This window comes from Leptosomus discolor, chromosome 10 (assembly GCF_034619465.1).
Source record: "Leptosomus discolor isolate bLepDis1 chromosome 10, bLepDis1.hap2, whole genome shotgun sequence".
Taxonomy (NCBI): Eukaryota; Metazoa; Chordata; class Aves; order Leptosomiformes; family Leptosomidae; genus Leptosomus; species Leptosomus discolor.
Genome location: NC_141400.1, coordinates 14049437 through 14064470, shown reverse-complemented (window position 1 = coordinate 14064470; position 15034 = coordinate 14049437).

Genomic DNA, 15034 nt, shown 5'->3' with positions numbered 1-15034 from the left:
TTTCTCCATGGTGGCAAATACAGCGTGTTAAAGCCTGGGTGGGCAAGGGGACCCCCAGCACCACGCTGGCTGGCCTGAACCCAGGCAAGAAGAGGTTGTAGGGGACATGGGAGGCTCAGCGGGCTGAGGCTGGCACCTGGGAGCAGCAAGGTCCAAGGGAGGAGGCTGGAGTGAGACCCTTGTGCTCCCCCATCCTGCCCACACCGAGAGCGATTCCCTACCACTGGCACCCTGTGGCAGGAGGGCGGGAAATAAAAGCCGACAAGGAATGAATTTGGTTTGTCCTTCTTTCTTTGTGGCTTAACAGATCCAGCTCTGACTGAGGGATTTAGTGATTACAGCGACTTAATTGCATGGGGAAAACATTTCCTAGCAATTACTTACATGTCTGTGTTGGCTCGCTGAGTGTTTTCCTTCGCACCTCGAACGGTGGGGACAGCCCTCGCGTGGCACACTGCCCTGGCCCTTGGGGACACAGCCGGCCCCAGGGAAGGGCTGTCACAGCCTGGGTGGCCCACACAGCTGCACCCACGCTCGGGCCAAGCCTTCAGGACAAGCCCTGCCAGATGTGTGCTGCCTGCAGTTGTGCTCCTGCCTGCTGCGTGCCCTGGGGAGCCCTGGAGAGGCTGGATCCACCCGTCCACCCGCCACTGGGCGCAGGCAGCACCCACTGGGCGCAGGCAGCACGGGCAGTGCAGGCAGGCAGGCAAGTCCTCCATGGCCAAGGAGGTCCTCGGCAGCCACCCACTCCTCTCTGTCACACTGGGGTCCGGCCTGGGTGATTTCCAGCGTTGCTCTTTTCATTTCATTGCAGCAGGAGAAGAGGCTTACACTCGCCTTAAAGGAATAAATGATGCATAAAAATATTTGATCAATTAAGCCGAACGATTTGGCAAGCGCAGGCTCCCGCTGTACCCATCCTCCTCACAATTGCCTCATTATCCAGCCCTAAATCAAGCTGTCACAGCTTTTTTTGGCTTTTGGGGGAGAGAAGGAGAGAGGGAGGGAGGGAAGGAGGGAGCTGCTTTCCAGCGTTCACCTCCAAAACAGCAAACCCTCTCCCTGGGCGGGGCGCGGGGCAGTGAGTCACCAAGAGCATCCCCCTCTGCCTTCCCCCTCACCACTCGCTAGCGATCTGCCTGCGCTGCTGCTCCTCATTAATCTGATTGTGGAGTGGGATGCGGAGACGGGAGGGCAGCAGCCAGAGCAAGGGCTGCGTTAGCTGGCGTGGGCTGGTGGGGAGGCTGCAGGGCCCCACGCCGGCTTTGCCTGGGACCCGAGGTGCCTTTTCGGTGCCCTCCCCAAAGCCATTGGCTCCATCACTTGCTGCTGTCTGGGAAGTATCCCAGGAAGGGGACACATGTCTCATTAGTGGGGCAGGAGGGTCTGGAGGTGGGAGGGAAGGGGTCTCTACTCTCCTTAGGTGCTAAAATCCTGCTCACTTCTGCCCGTACCACATGTGACAGGTGTCTGGGGACCCTCCTCTTGCCTTAGTTGGGACAAGGGACCCCTGGAGCCCCATATCAATGGACATACTTGCACTGTAGTATCAAATCAGCCTCTTTTCACTAGGAAACCATGAGGAGATCGCACCAAGACACCCTTGATACAAGCAGGTCCCAGAGGAATTCTCTGTGTGTGAACCCCAGGCACCAAACGTGGAGTCTTTCACTGTTCATTAGTCAAGACAGAAGCAAACTCTGTCTCTCTGGGAGCCTTAGTGTTTCACAGGCCCTGGAGAATGGCCTGAGGACCTGTTTCTTGCACCCTCAGGACAACGGAGCATCCCTCGCCCTCCATGCAGGGAATCCCCTCCCCAGATGGGAAGATCCACCATCCCTTGGGAAGGTCCTCCCTCACCTTCTGCCCTGCCTCGGCGGTGCCCCGGATGCTGTGCCGGGTCTGTCTGACTCTCCAAAGACCAAGTCTGCTAAATGAATTTGGAGCCAGACCCATTGATTCATTCTGCTGGGAGAGTGAAACAGCTGCCAACTCATCTGTTCAAGGGAGCAGAGTCAGGCAGCCAGAGCATCCCTGCTACACTGCAGCAAAGACAGCCCAAACCAGACCCTTCCACCCAAGGACGCCTTCAACCCAAGAAGAAAAATAGAGGACTGTGTGATATAAACACAGGCCCTTGCATACAAAATTGCTCTGGTTAGGGTTAACCAAAACCGTGTGGTTTGCTCCTGCCAGCACCGTCCCAGCAGGCAGGGCAGGGCAGGGATGGTGGCTCTGGCAGGCAAGCTGGGACCGCGCAGGTCCCCGGGACCTGCCGCACTGCTGGGGTCACTGGCAGATTGACTCAGCGCTGGGTGGCTGATGCCGGAGCGACAGCTCGCATGGGTGGCATGTTCAATCCCCGCTGTTTAGTTTCTGTGCCTTTTTAACGCTGTCAAAACATGAGACGGTCCCGCTGCTTTCGCAGCCTTGCTAATTGGCTGCAAAAAGCAGATTTCTGTTCCAATTGCAGCTCGTTTTGAACTCCAGACTTGCCTTTAAAATCCAGTTCCTACAAGGTCCTCCCCCACCACCTCCTTCCAAACGTGGCTCTGCTCCGGCTCGCAGAGCTGCCAAGCAGCACAAGCAGCTCCTTGGAGGAATGAAGACAGGTCACACACCCCGCAGGCATCCCACAAGGGCTTTTCTGCTCCTGTGCTGGTTGCCCCAGGTTCCCCCAGCCTCTGGAACCTCTGAAAACAGAGGACTGGAGAGCCCATGCCAACCCATCACCTGGAGCCTGCAAGACCCTCCCTGGGGCATGTCTCTTGGGATGAATCTCCAGCAGAGGCTGTGGTGTCTCCAGCCTTTCCCACTCCAGCCTCGTTGTATTCCCTTCTCCCTGCTCCAGTGACTGTTCGTTCCCCCTGAGAAGCCTCTTTGATCACATCGGTGTGGGATAACATCATGCCTTGGGTGCTAAGTGAAGCACCTGCATGAGTCACAGCAATAATTGTGCTTTCTCTCTGTCCTCTACTCATGCCCCAGTTCAGTCACCTCTACAATTTGGGGTTTTTTTCAGTCTGTTTTCCAGCTCTGCTGAAATCAGGAACAGTTTGAGCTGCACAACAGGGCTGGAGCCTTCCTGATGGCGCACACCTGGCAGGCTCTGGTTTTCCTTAGGTGGGGCCAAACGGGAGCTCTGGAATCCAGCAGCAGTTGGAAGAGGGCTGGTGAGCTGGGACATCTCCAGGTTCAAATGGCAATCTCCTCCAGGGAGACTGGGAAAACCATGTTACAGGACTGGCCCAGGGCCCCGGCAGAAGCGATGCAAGGAGGAATGGGGGAGCTGGACAAAGTCCCCTGACCCCTCTCTGGTCACCCCTGAGCCCACACTAATAAAAACCCAGGCGATGTCCACGTGTGCAGTGCCAGGAGGACAAGCCCACAAGAACGGCACCTGCACTAACACACACCACCCACCAAAGCGCTTGCCGAGACCCTGTTGCTCAGCAAAACAGCCTGAGACAAGGAGTTACTTGCCAGAGCAGAAGAGGTTCGTCTCCAGCACATCCTTCACTCAACAGATGTATTTTGGGTCCTGCTGAGCTGTAAAGAGACTGGCCAAGAGTCCTTGATGGGTGCAGATGGGCTCAGCTCCATTAGCCATCATTAACTAGACAAAATGTTTTTCATTAACTCAAGAATTCTGGATTTTGAACTCAAAGTCGAGCTGTACAGGCACTAAAGCCACCTGAACACTTGCTTACATCACCTCTTGCCAATGCACTGACCATCGTAAGCCGCAAACCCAACCTGCTGCTGGGCTGGAGGCGCAGCCGGAGGCAGCCGCTGGCAGATCCAGCGCTGGAGGCTGCTGGGCACAGGGGGGGAGAAGCTGGACTTGCATGAAGAATCATGGCAGAAGCACATTCAACACGAGTAGCTGGAGCAACAATTCGGGGTTTCTACGTTACTTGATCATTTCAGATCACAGATGAAAATATCCAAGAGAAGCACCTTGTAAATCACACAGGCTGTGGTTTTTCCCTTTTTCCTCACTGTGCTATGATGGAAAATTGCAGCTGGTGTTTCCAAAAGCCATGAAATACCATGCAGGTCCTGGCAAGTTCACGTCCAGCTGAAGCAAACTCCACTCCAGTTTGCAGCTCGCCTTTGAAAAGGTCACTGAACCCAACAGCTGCATTTTGCTGACTGTAATTTGCAACTTTCCCCCAGCTCATTTGGCTGCTCTGATGCCTTTTGCATCAGTGTTGACTCAGTGTTGTTCTCATGCCAGCCTTGCACCCCTTGAACACAACTGCAACTGGTGGATTTCTGAAAGAAAACATGGAAAAAGGCATGGGCAGGCAGCTGTGAGAGAAACAAGAAGGGATTTTTTTAATGTCATTCTCCAATAAAAAGAGAAAAGACTGCTAAAAGTTGCCATGCTGTACCCAGCAAGAGAAGATGCTTGGGCCCAGAAGATCATCTCTGCTGCTGCCTTCCTCCACGGCCGGGAGAAAGCACAGCGAGCGCTGCGGCAGAGACACCTCATAGCACTCGGTGCCACAGCTCTGCCTTCAAAAACCACGTTCTCCACCTATGCCCAGCCTCAGTGGTGCAGGGGCAAATTGTCACCAGCCTTTCCCCGATGCTGCCCTCTCACCCCTCCCTGTGCCTGGGGGCTGCCCCCATTTATCCACGGGGCTCAGGGCGAGCATCGTGCTGTTGACTGAGAGCAGCAGCACTTAGTGCTGCATCCCAGATCAGGCTGGCATCCAGGATATGGCCCCTTGATTACCCTGGAGCTATGCTAATGGCTTTCTATTTTAATTACATGGAAGTCTAAACATACTGCAGGGTCTGGCTAATTCTGCACAGCACAGAGGAAGGCCTGCACGTCACCTGGCAGCTTATTTTTTTTGCATAATAAAGGTAAAGTGACAGCGGGGACATGTGTCTTTATGGTCCCATGTCAGCTGCCTGCAGGTCCTGAGAGCCGTGAGCAGGGGGAGAGAGCGAGGGAAGGAAAGCAAAATAAACAGATAAATCCCTGGAACATATGGCTTGTGCTCAGTATCTTTACGCATGAGGCACCCCACTTAATAAAAGTTTAGGATGGAAAAGCCAAATAAAATTGATAATCTGCCCAGGGAGGGTGATACAGATGAAGTAAGCACATTACAAGGGGGTGACTGATTTACAGTTTTCTTCTATTTGCAGTTTTATGACTATTACAGTTATTCTTGTGAATATAATTCATTACCGTGCTATTATTCCCAGAAGTGAAAATCAAAGGTTTATCAGCCGACACCGGCAAGCATGAAATACTGCCCCAACGCACAGCTCTACACTGGAATCAAAGCTCAAAACCCACCGAGGAGGCAGGAGCCGAGCACTCGCCTCTCTCCATCCCCAGGTCCCCTCCTGGGATGTGAGCTGGGGCAAGCAGCTCAAAGCCTGCGGCATCTTCCAGCTGGGCAGGGAGGAGGAGAGGAACCAGATGGGTATCGGCATGACCAGGATCTCATCCTGCAAAAGATGACGGACACAGGAGTGGGAGAGCGAGGCTGGCTCAGTTATTTGCAAAAAAGTAATAGAGGCGTGTGTGCTGGTGGGCAGCCCTGGGGTGGGCACAGGCAGAGGAGAGCTGTAGGAGCTGGGTACCAGAGAGGGGTCAGGCACGCTGCCTGGTCCGGGGCCACGGCACACCCACAGGCACGGGTTCAGGCACAGCATCTCGCTGCGCTGTGAGGTGCTGGCAGGGGCAGGGTGGTGGGCTTGAAACCAAGAGAGGATGACCTGGAGCCAGAAAGAATGAATTCAAGGGAGGGTTTTGTTTTGACTCACAGCTATAGCTGGGAGAAATGGACTAAACCAGGGTTTCATCCAACCTAAAAAACAGTGAAGAGAGGACTGAAATATACTTTAGATTGCTGCTTGGTGGGTGCCTTATTCTATAGCCCACATTTAAGGCAGAAGCTGTTGCTCCTATGGCAAGGTTTCTCCAGCGGCAGCTGAAGACCAGCCCCAGCCAGCCACTGGTGCAGCTGGTGCAGCCCAATGGCACAGCCCTCCCCGGCTGCATCCTGTGGGCTTTCAGGCTTTGTCACTCCTACACACCAGGCTCAGCTGTGAAAACCAAGACAAATCTCTGCCAGCTTCCCTCTGCTCCTCTTTTCAGCAAGTTTTTAGCTAAGAGTCACCCTTTGCTTTCCGCTGTTTGGCTCCATGATGGATACTTGTCCCAAAGTCTTCTTTGCAGTACTCCAGGTACTCTTGTTGTCCTGCTCCAGCACTGATTGATAGTTAGCAGCTCTTGATTAAAAAAACCCTCCAGAAGCTAATGGCAAAGAGAGCCCTGCACAGCATGGAGACCCTGCAATAACCCCCTGTGAATGAGGAGAGGAGAGGAGAGGAGAGGAGAGGAGAGGAGAGGAGAGGAGAGGAGAGGAGAGGAGAGGAGAGGAGAGGAGAGGAGAGGAGAGGAGAGGAGAGGAGAGGAGAGGAGAGGAGAGGAGAGGAGAGGAGAGGAGAGGAGAGGAGAGGAGAGGAGAGGAGAGGAGAGGAGAGGAGAGGAGAGGAGAGGAGAGGAGAGGAGAGGAGAGGAGAGGAGAGGAGAGGAGAGGAGAGGAGAGGAGAGGAGAGGGAGCCCAAGAATAGCATTTGTGGGCCAGACCAAGGGCCCTTTCAGCCCAGGATCCCACTGCTGGTCCTGGCCAAGAGTGAGTATGATGGAGGGATGAGGCAGACTTGAGGGACATGTCCCTGGCATCTACCCCTATGGGTCCCAGAGCTTGTCTTGATGCTTAATAGCTCTTGATGGATTTTTTCTCTTCCTAGAATTTGTCTAATCACTGTCTGAAGCCTTGCGAAGTTTTGGCGTTTGCAGTATCTTCTGGTAATAAGTCTCCAGCTGAAGGACATGCTGCGGGAGGAGGTTTGTGTGCTTTCAAAACCCTGGTCTGTGGTGCTGGGATCTAAGTCCCATAGATGTAGAGAAGCACGAGCACAGAGGCAGAGTTTACTCCTCATCACTACAAAGTGCCACACTGGGGGCAGAGTCTCTGAAGTCTGAATTGCTTAAAAGGAAATACAGCTGTCACCAGCTGCATTGTCAGAGCCTGTCCTCAGCCCTCTGCTCTCTCCGGGGCCCTAAAAATGGCACTGCCTGGAGCAGCTGAAAACAAGCCACCAGGACGAGCCACAATTGCTGTTTAACAGCTTTAGATCAGGAAAAAACCCTAAACCCCACACTTAAACAAATGTGCCCATAGCACTGGAGGGAACTGAGCCTCGTTCAAAGCGAAGCTCATGTCAAGTGCTCTGTTGAGAAGGGGCAGTTTGGCGAAGCCAAGAGCTGTGCTAGAGGGATGTGACCACACCAGCAAAGCCTCAGCCTAACAATAGCCACTCCTGTGGCCCCTCGGACTGGCAGTGCCAGCTCAGGCCACTCGTCCCTGTCCCGCTGCCACGGCCAGATGCCAGGCTGGGGCTGTCCTTGGCTTCCCCAGCACCACCAGCACGGTGGCTTCCAGCCAGTGTTTCGGCAGCAACTAGCTCCAACTGGACATGCGCAAAATAAATCCTATTAAGCTGCAAACGGCATGAAGTAAAGGCAAATCAGCTGCAGCAATAACCGTGTACTTCCCCTGCCAGAGGCTGGGGACAGTGGGCAGTGGGGCCCTGAAAGTGCCCAGCGAGGACACAGCTCCAGACTGAGCTAACGGCACATGTGCGGCCGAGAGACTTCGGCATCGCAGTTAATTGTGATGAGCAATAAAATTCCAGCTGGGGATGAAGGTCCCAGCGCCTGCCAATTAGTCCTGGCACCCTGAAGACAGGCTGTAATGGGATTATTGAACCAGTCCTATTATGCACTAAAGTGTTCGGGGAACCTCGCCACTGTGCCGCTGCCGAGCTGATGAGAGTGATGTGCACACCAGCTCATGCTGGGAAGGGCTGTGTGGGGAGCCAGGGTGGGAACCAGGCACCCGCCTGCCCTTCCCACAAAAAAATAAGCGCTTTTCTCGCTCCCTGGTTAAAGCAGTCATCATGCCAAAAGTGTTTGAGTCGACAAGCAAGCAGTAAATTTGGGCAGTGACTGAGATTTTGCTGTTTAAGATAAAGATGGAATAATTTTCTCTCTTGAAAGACAAACTCGGAGAAGCTGCATCAGCCCCCAGCTGAGAATATTTAAAAGGCAGCACTGATGCAAGAAGCTGTTTGCTTGGCCATCTTACTATAATGGCAGGTATTTGTGATTTGGAGCTTTTTCCTTGGCAGCCCTGCTGAGATTTCGTGTTTATAACACTACAATTAAGGGTGGGAGGATGGGCTCAGCCTGCCAAAGGAACTGCTGCTCTCTCCGGCTCATGGGGGACATTTGGGGACGGTGGTTCACCACAGCAGATGATGGAGGGAGCATACTGCAGACCCCTCCTCTCAGCAGCTGCTGAAAATACGTGACCCTCTGGCTCCGCTTGCTGCAGACGTTGCTGGAGGGACCTCTCTTTGATGGGGGAGAGACCAAAACTGCTATTTAGATGACAGAAACACTGGCAAACCCAGGCCATGGAAAGGTGCAAACATGTGCGTTGGTGCTGCACCTTTGTCTCTCCCAGCACCTCCCAGGGGGGTGCCCCTGGCAGTCAGCAGCTCAGAGGCAGGGCCCACGTTTGGTGTGTGCCCACACCGTAGCCCCTGTGGTGCCATCCTCAACCCTTCCTGGAGCCCTGAAGCCACTAATCACCCCAGAGAGCCCCTCGTCTGGTCTGGAGCTGAGGTCTCCTAAGTTATCATATGGTGCCCATGGTCCCTGTGCCACTCAGTGCCCATCACTCACAGCTTTTGGCTGAACGGCCAAAATGTGCCTTCATTTTGCACTCTGGACTTGACCATAGAGATAAAGTAGTACTGTGCTGAGAAAGGTCATCTTCTGCTCATGGCTCACTCCAAAACTTCCCCTCCTCTGGTGCAAGGACCTGGCCATCAAAGGGCTCTCTCAGCTCCTCCATGGAGGGACCCAGGAGCTTTCTGCTGGGGCTCCAGCCCCTCCGCTCTTCCCTGTCTCCCCTCGGCAGCACTGCTTCTGCGGGATGAGCTCAGGAGCCCGTCCGTGCTCGGGGGCAGGAGCCCACGCCAGCCGGGGTCAGCGCCTGCCCCAGGGGAGGACGACAGGCATGGCAGGTTTACAGGCAGATGATGGAATTGAATCAGACGCCATTTATTAGGCAATAAAGGGGCAGACTAAGCGGAAAATGAGTGAGGTGGGAGAGGATGGGCTCTGGGCTGTGTCTGCAGGAAGCATTAGCAGGACATGGTTTACAGGGATGAAAAGCCATTTGATTATTAGGGCAACATTTAGTGCCTGTGGCTGCCGGAGAGGAAATGCTGCTGCTTTTCCCCTGCTCAGCACAGCGCAGAGCCGGAACTCGTCTGCCCGTGCCCCAGGGCTGCAGAAGGTGGAGGAGCGCAGCCACCACGGCTGATGATGTGCTGTGATCCAGGGAAAGGTCAGCAAAGGTCCTGCTGCTAGAGCAAGGCTGTTCTGCCCACACTGGGCTGCAGTTAGGCCTCTTAAAAAAGCATTAAGAGGGTCTGAATTTTATCTTCAGTCCATAAGGAGCTTTGCTTTTCCACCTGGGAGACTGGTGCAAGGTGCCCAGAGGTGGGGATTCATTTATCATGCTGGGCAGATGCCCCCAGGCTCCTGGCAAGGCTCAGCCAAGATGATGTGCACATCTCAGAGCCCAGGGAGTTGCAGGGAAATGCCCTGGGAACCCCTGGTGGCCCACGACCTGCCCTGCTGTCCCCATGAGGCCAAGTGACACTGACAGCCCACAGCCACACTCCAAATCAACTCTGAATCCATCATTTCCACTGCATTAATTTCTACTTATTATTGATCACCTTGTAACATGCTAGGACTGTGCTGCACTCCACCAGCCATCAGTTATGAGCCCATCATTTTTTGGCCATGGTAAACCGTGTGCTCTTAGGAGCCATCCTCCCTCCATGGGAGAGGAGAGGAGAGGAGAGGAGAGGAGAGGAGAGGAGAGGAGAGGAGAGGAGAGGAGAGGAGAGGAGAGGAGAGGAGAGGAGAGGAGAGGAGAGGGAGAGGAGAGGGAGAGGAGAGGGAGAGGAGAGGGAGAGGAGAGGGAGAGGAGAGGGAGAGGAGAGGGAGAGGAGAGGAGAGGAGAGGAGAGGAGAGGAGAGGAGAGGAGAGGAGAGGAGAGGAGAGGAGAGGAGAGGAGAGGAGAGGAGAGGAGAGGAGAGGGAGAGGAGAGGGAGAGGAGAGGGAGAGGAGAGGGAGAGGAGAGGGAGAGGAGAGGGAGAGGAGAGGGAGAGGAGAGGGAGAGGAGAGGGAGAGGAGAGGGAGAGGAGAGGAGAGGAGAGGGAGAGGAGAGGAGAGGAGAGGAGAGGAGAGGAGAGGAGAGGAGAGGAGAGGAGAGGAGAGGAGAGGAGAGGAGAGGAGAGGAGAGGAGAGGAGAGGAGAGGAGAGGAGAGGAGAGGAGAGGAGAGGAGAGGAGAGGAGAGGAGAGGAGAGGAGAGGAGAGGAGAGGAGAGGAGAGGAGAGGAGAGGAGAGGAGAGGAGAGGAGAGGAGAGGAGAGGAGAGGAGAGGAGAGGAGAGGAGAGGAGAGGAGAGGAGGCTCTCCACACTCCTGCTCTGCATCCCAGGGCAGTAGCCATCAGGTTACAAATCCTAATGCAGCCACTGAAAGCACTTACCTGCTCCTAATGGAGCGTAATGAGCTAATTACAGAGCTAATCACTATAGCGGATTCCACTATAGGCAGAGCACTCCTGAGGTACCTGGGAGCCAGAGAAGAGAGCAAGACCGGGGGATATCAGTTGTTTACATTTTTAAAGACTTTAGGGTCAGTAGCCAGGATTTATCCTGAGTTAGAAGTGTGAACCGGTGCGGTGCATTCAGTTTGCCCAGGGCCAATGTCCCACTGGTGGGACCCAGATACACATACTGGAGCCACTTCTCAGACCACATTGGTGTCTCAGTGGTCCCTCTCACACCAGCACTGCCCTGGCTGCGCAAGTGCCTGCTGGGAGACCCTGAGCTCTCTCTAGAAGAGGACTAAAAGCACACAGACCCCCCCAGAGCTCCTTCTGTAGATTGGTGCTGTCACCTCCTCCCAAGGTCATGTTTGAGCTATTTAATCTGCAAAGTGTCCTGCAGTCCCCAAGGCAGTAGAAGGCCCCAGCCAGGCAGAGGCAGGAGCAGGAGTTTTGCTGGGAGCAGTGGCTGCAGGTCAGGGGCATAACAAGCTGATGAGCCAGTGCCAGGCTGGTCACCGTGAGCATCCGGATAAAATAAAAGGGGCTTATGACACGTGGGAGCACCCCACAGACCCCCCCTTGGCACTGGGCAGCTGCCTCCAGCCCTGCTCGCCCACCTTGGTGCCCTGCGGGGTCTCCTCGGTTCTCTCAGCAGCCTTCGCACCCGCTTCTAATGAAAAGTGCAGGTAGCAAGGGGAGAAGGGGGGAAGCTCGGTGCTGGAGGGTCTCCCAAAAGCAAACAGTACTTGGATTTATTAAAAATTAGATGCTCAAGGGCTCAGCTCACACTCAGGACTCGGGTACAAGAGCTGTGTGCATGCTGCAAGCGAGCGGGGGCCTGTGGCCGGGGAATGCGCTGTCAGGGCAGCCTCTGCGGATACTGGAGGTAGAAGCAATATCAGAGGGGTTTTGCTCCTCCTGTTGCAGGGTGGGAGGTGGGTGGCAGCAGGAACCATGCCCCTCGGCAGCGCTTTGTGTGCATTAGGTGCATTAAAGGACAGAGCAGCTACAGCATCAGCTGCTTTGGAGATGCTGGGAGGGAGGGAGCATTGATCTCTTCTCGGCTGACAGTTTCTGTGACCAGCGGCAGCAATTAGAGCATCCCCGAGGAGGACGCAGAGCCATCGCAGCCGCAGAGCACTAATGACAGTGGCAGAGGCGAGGCAGGAGGACTTGGTCCTCGTTGTGCCGGTGATGCTGCACATCACAGCTTCGTGCCCCGGGTGAAGCTGTGCACCAAGAGTCCCAAGGCACTGTGACAGCTCCCTACCCCAAGGAGAGCACACTGGGATGTCCCCAGCTTGCTAACGGTGTCCCTGTGCAGCGGAAAGGGAGGGAGAGGTGGTGGCCTCCCCCAGGACAGGCAGGACAGGAGTTGAGGTCAGGCTTAGGGCGAGGGCAAGATCAAATTGCTCAAGCAGGCAGTGAGCAGCAGCATTTCCCCCCATTGAATTCGCTCTCGTTTGGCCTTGGGTTTCCCTCTTCCCGCTTCTCCCACCCTGAAGGGCTTTCTGCACACAGGAGGGAGCTCTTCCCACAGCCCTCGCCTTGAAATACTGTGTTATTGATCCTCCTGGCATGTCAAGACATCACCTCCCTGTCACCCCCTGCTAATTGCAAGATAAGCCTGGATTTGAGGGCAGGTGGCACACAATGTTCGGGCGCATGGGGGAGCGAAGGGATGCCAAACATCGTCAGTCGGAACAGGGACACCCAGTGAGGCAAGGGGCTGGCGGTGAGGTCCCTGGAAAGTATCGGAGATTGCAACGTTCACTGCACAGAGCTATTTGTTTGAGAGGGGTGAGGGTGTCCTTACATTACAAGAGCTGACATGCCTTCAGCTGACCTGCCGTAAGCTGTGACATGAGGGAGAGGACAAGGAGGGCTGGCTCTCCTTGCTCAGGGACAAGCACACCCGTGAACACTGCTCCTCTTGACAGAGCTCGGCTCAGCGGCTGGTCCATCACTGCGCAAAACTGCTCTTGCCTTGAGCAGTTCCTCAGCTCTGGACACCTGAGTGAATCCTCCAAGACAGCAGAACTCCCCCGGCGTGGGCCGCTGTGCTGACGGCACAGCCGCACGCACCAGCTTCCTGTAGGTTATATTAATAACATTTATTTTAGGTAATTTTTGTTGTTATGAGCTGCAGACTCAGAAATGCTAGCTTCTTGCCTTCATCAAAACCCAGAGCAGCTCTGTATGTGCATTAAAACCCAGCACACGCAATTTATCTCAAACCACCTGAACTTCTTGTTCTGGTGTATCATCTGCCAGCATCGGCCCTGGAAGGCGTTACAAGGCATTTCTCTGCATGGAGCCCCAGTCCATCAGAGCCTCGGTGTTTTAGATCCTATTTCCTCAATAAGACATAAGCTGTTGGAAAAAAAGAGCAAACACGCTGCAAAAATGACAGGGAGCCTGTGAGCACAGATGGAGAAAAGGCAAAGCAAGTTTCGGGTTTCCCATCTACACTCTCTTGAGAGTCCTATTAAATTTGCAAACTGACCGGAGGCAGAACGATCCAAAGCCCAGCTGTTTCACAGCTGTGTAGGGGGAATTGCTCTTGGCCCCCATGCTGCAATTTGTCAAATGGCATTTTCATCTTTAGAGGCTCTTAATTAGCCCCTTCCTCATTCACCAAAACTCTTTTTGGTTTTGCAGCCTGCATGTTGGGATGGGGTCACCCTGGGTGCATGATCCCAGCATCCTGGATGGTGCTGCCCTATTCCTATAGGACCATTCCGGTTCTCCACAGCAGCACTTCCCTCCAGCCCCCTAATATTTTTTCCAAGTCATTTATTACTAAGAAACTTAGAAACAGGCTTAAAACTCTCATTTTGGCTCCAGTACTCTAACATACCAACGCTATAAACAAATGGCAACAGTCTCAAACCTTCAGGCAGAGGCTCCTCATTTGGGAGTGATCCTCTCCCGAGCCAGGCTGCTCCTCGGGGCTGCGATGCTGCTCCCCCAAAACAGCGTGGGGCACCTGCAGAGCTCCAGGGGGGCTCAGAGTGGGCTGCATTGTGCCCACAGCCACTGCCAGTCCGTGCAAGTGGGGGATGGCGATGTCCCCTTCCCACCAACACCCAGTCGAGGAGGGAAAGCACAGGGATGAAGCAGGACCTAAAACATCACAGGGGTTCTAAGTGACTCAGAGGAGGAGCAGCCAAACAGCACTCCCTTTATTGATTTATTTATAGAAAATGAGATATGAATGCAAGACCTGTTGTTTGAACTGGTTTCTTCTTGCTGTGCCAAGAGAGGAGCCCTGCTGGGCCTGGGTGTGTGCGTGCGCACGTGCAGGCGTGTGCAGAGTGCTAATCCCTGCCCGCTCCCCTCCTCGCTCCATCTGTTCCTTCAGATGATTTACTTCGACTTCTCAGCTTCCAATTCCCTTTTCCCCAACCTGAGCAGGGAGCAGTGGGGAAACGTTTCATAATGCACATGATTATTCCTTAGTCCGAGGAATTTTAATTAGCTGAAAATACAGAAGAACAAGTTTTGCAGGTCGGATGCTGCAGCCTGGCGGTGAGACCTCGCTGCCTGCCTTCTCCTGCCCGCAATGTGCCTTGGATGGTCCTTCGTTGCTTGGTCAGAACTAGCACCTCTGGAGTTTCCTGCAGCTTTATTATTACTTTTATGTCCTGAGTTTTATAACATGCAGGGTTTACAGCAGGGTATTTTTTGTGACAAGTTTTTATCTTGGTTTTGGTTTTTGCTCAGCAGCATAATGAGATGATGGGATTTATGGGCAGCTCTGTGCTTGCTGTACATCTTTTCTTAGCAAGATCATCACTTTTGTCACTACCCTTGCTGGCCTTTCGCTCTGGCTTTGGTGGTCCCCCAGAGACGCAGCCCACATTAGTCTCCAGCTGTTGTTCGAGCAACCCAAGCAGTGATCACACAGGAGCTGTTGTAGCCAAATAAAAGTTTTGAGAACAGCAGGGTTTTAAAAGTCTTCTGAGATATTTCTGCTGTCATCCATTAACACCGGCTTGAGCAAAGTCCTGCTTATGGGAGACAATGGCAAAAAGCATCCTCGGTTGGAAGACTAAGGACTAACGCAGCAGTCTTGAATGACTGGCTGGGGACTGAGAAAGCAGCCGAGAGCTGCTGCAAAGCCAGGAGCTATAAATTGGCAAATGGATAAAAAGAACCAGGGTGTTCTTAACCCTAATGATGCCCAACTCAGGACTCAGGTGGGGAAGGTGTGAGCCAGCTCCCGCTTGTGCCCGAGCTGCGCTGGGAGGAGCTGCCTCAGGGCTGAGGAAGGAAAGGTTCTGCCTGGCCGTG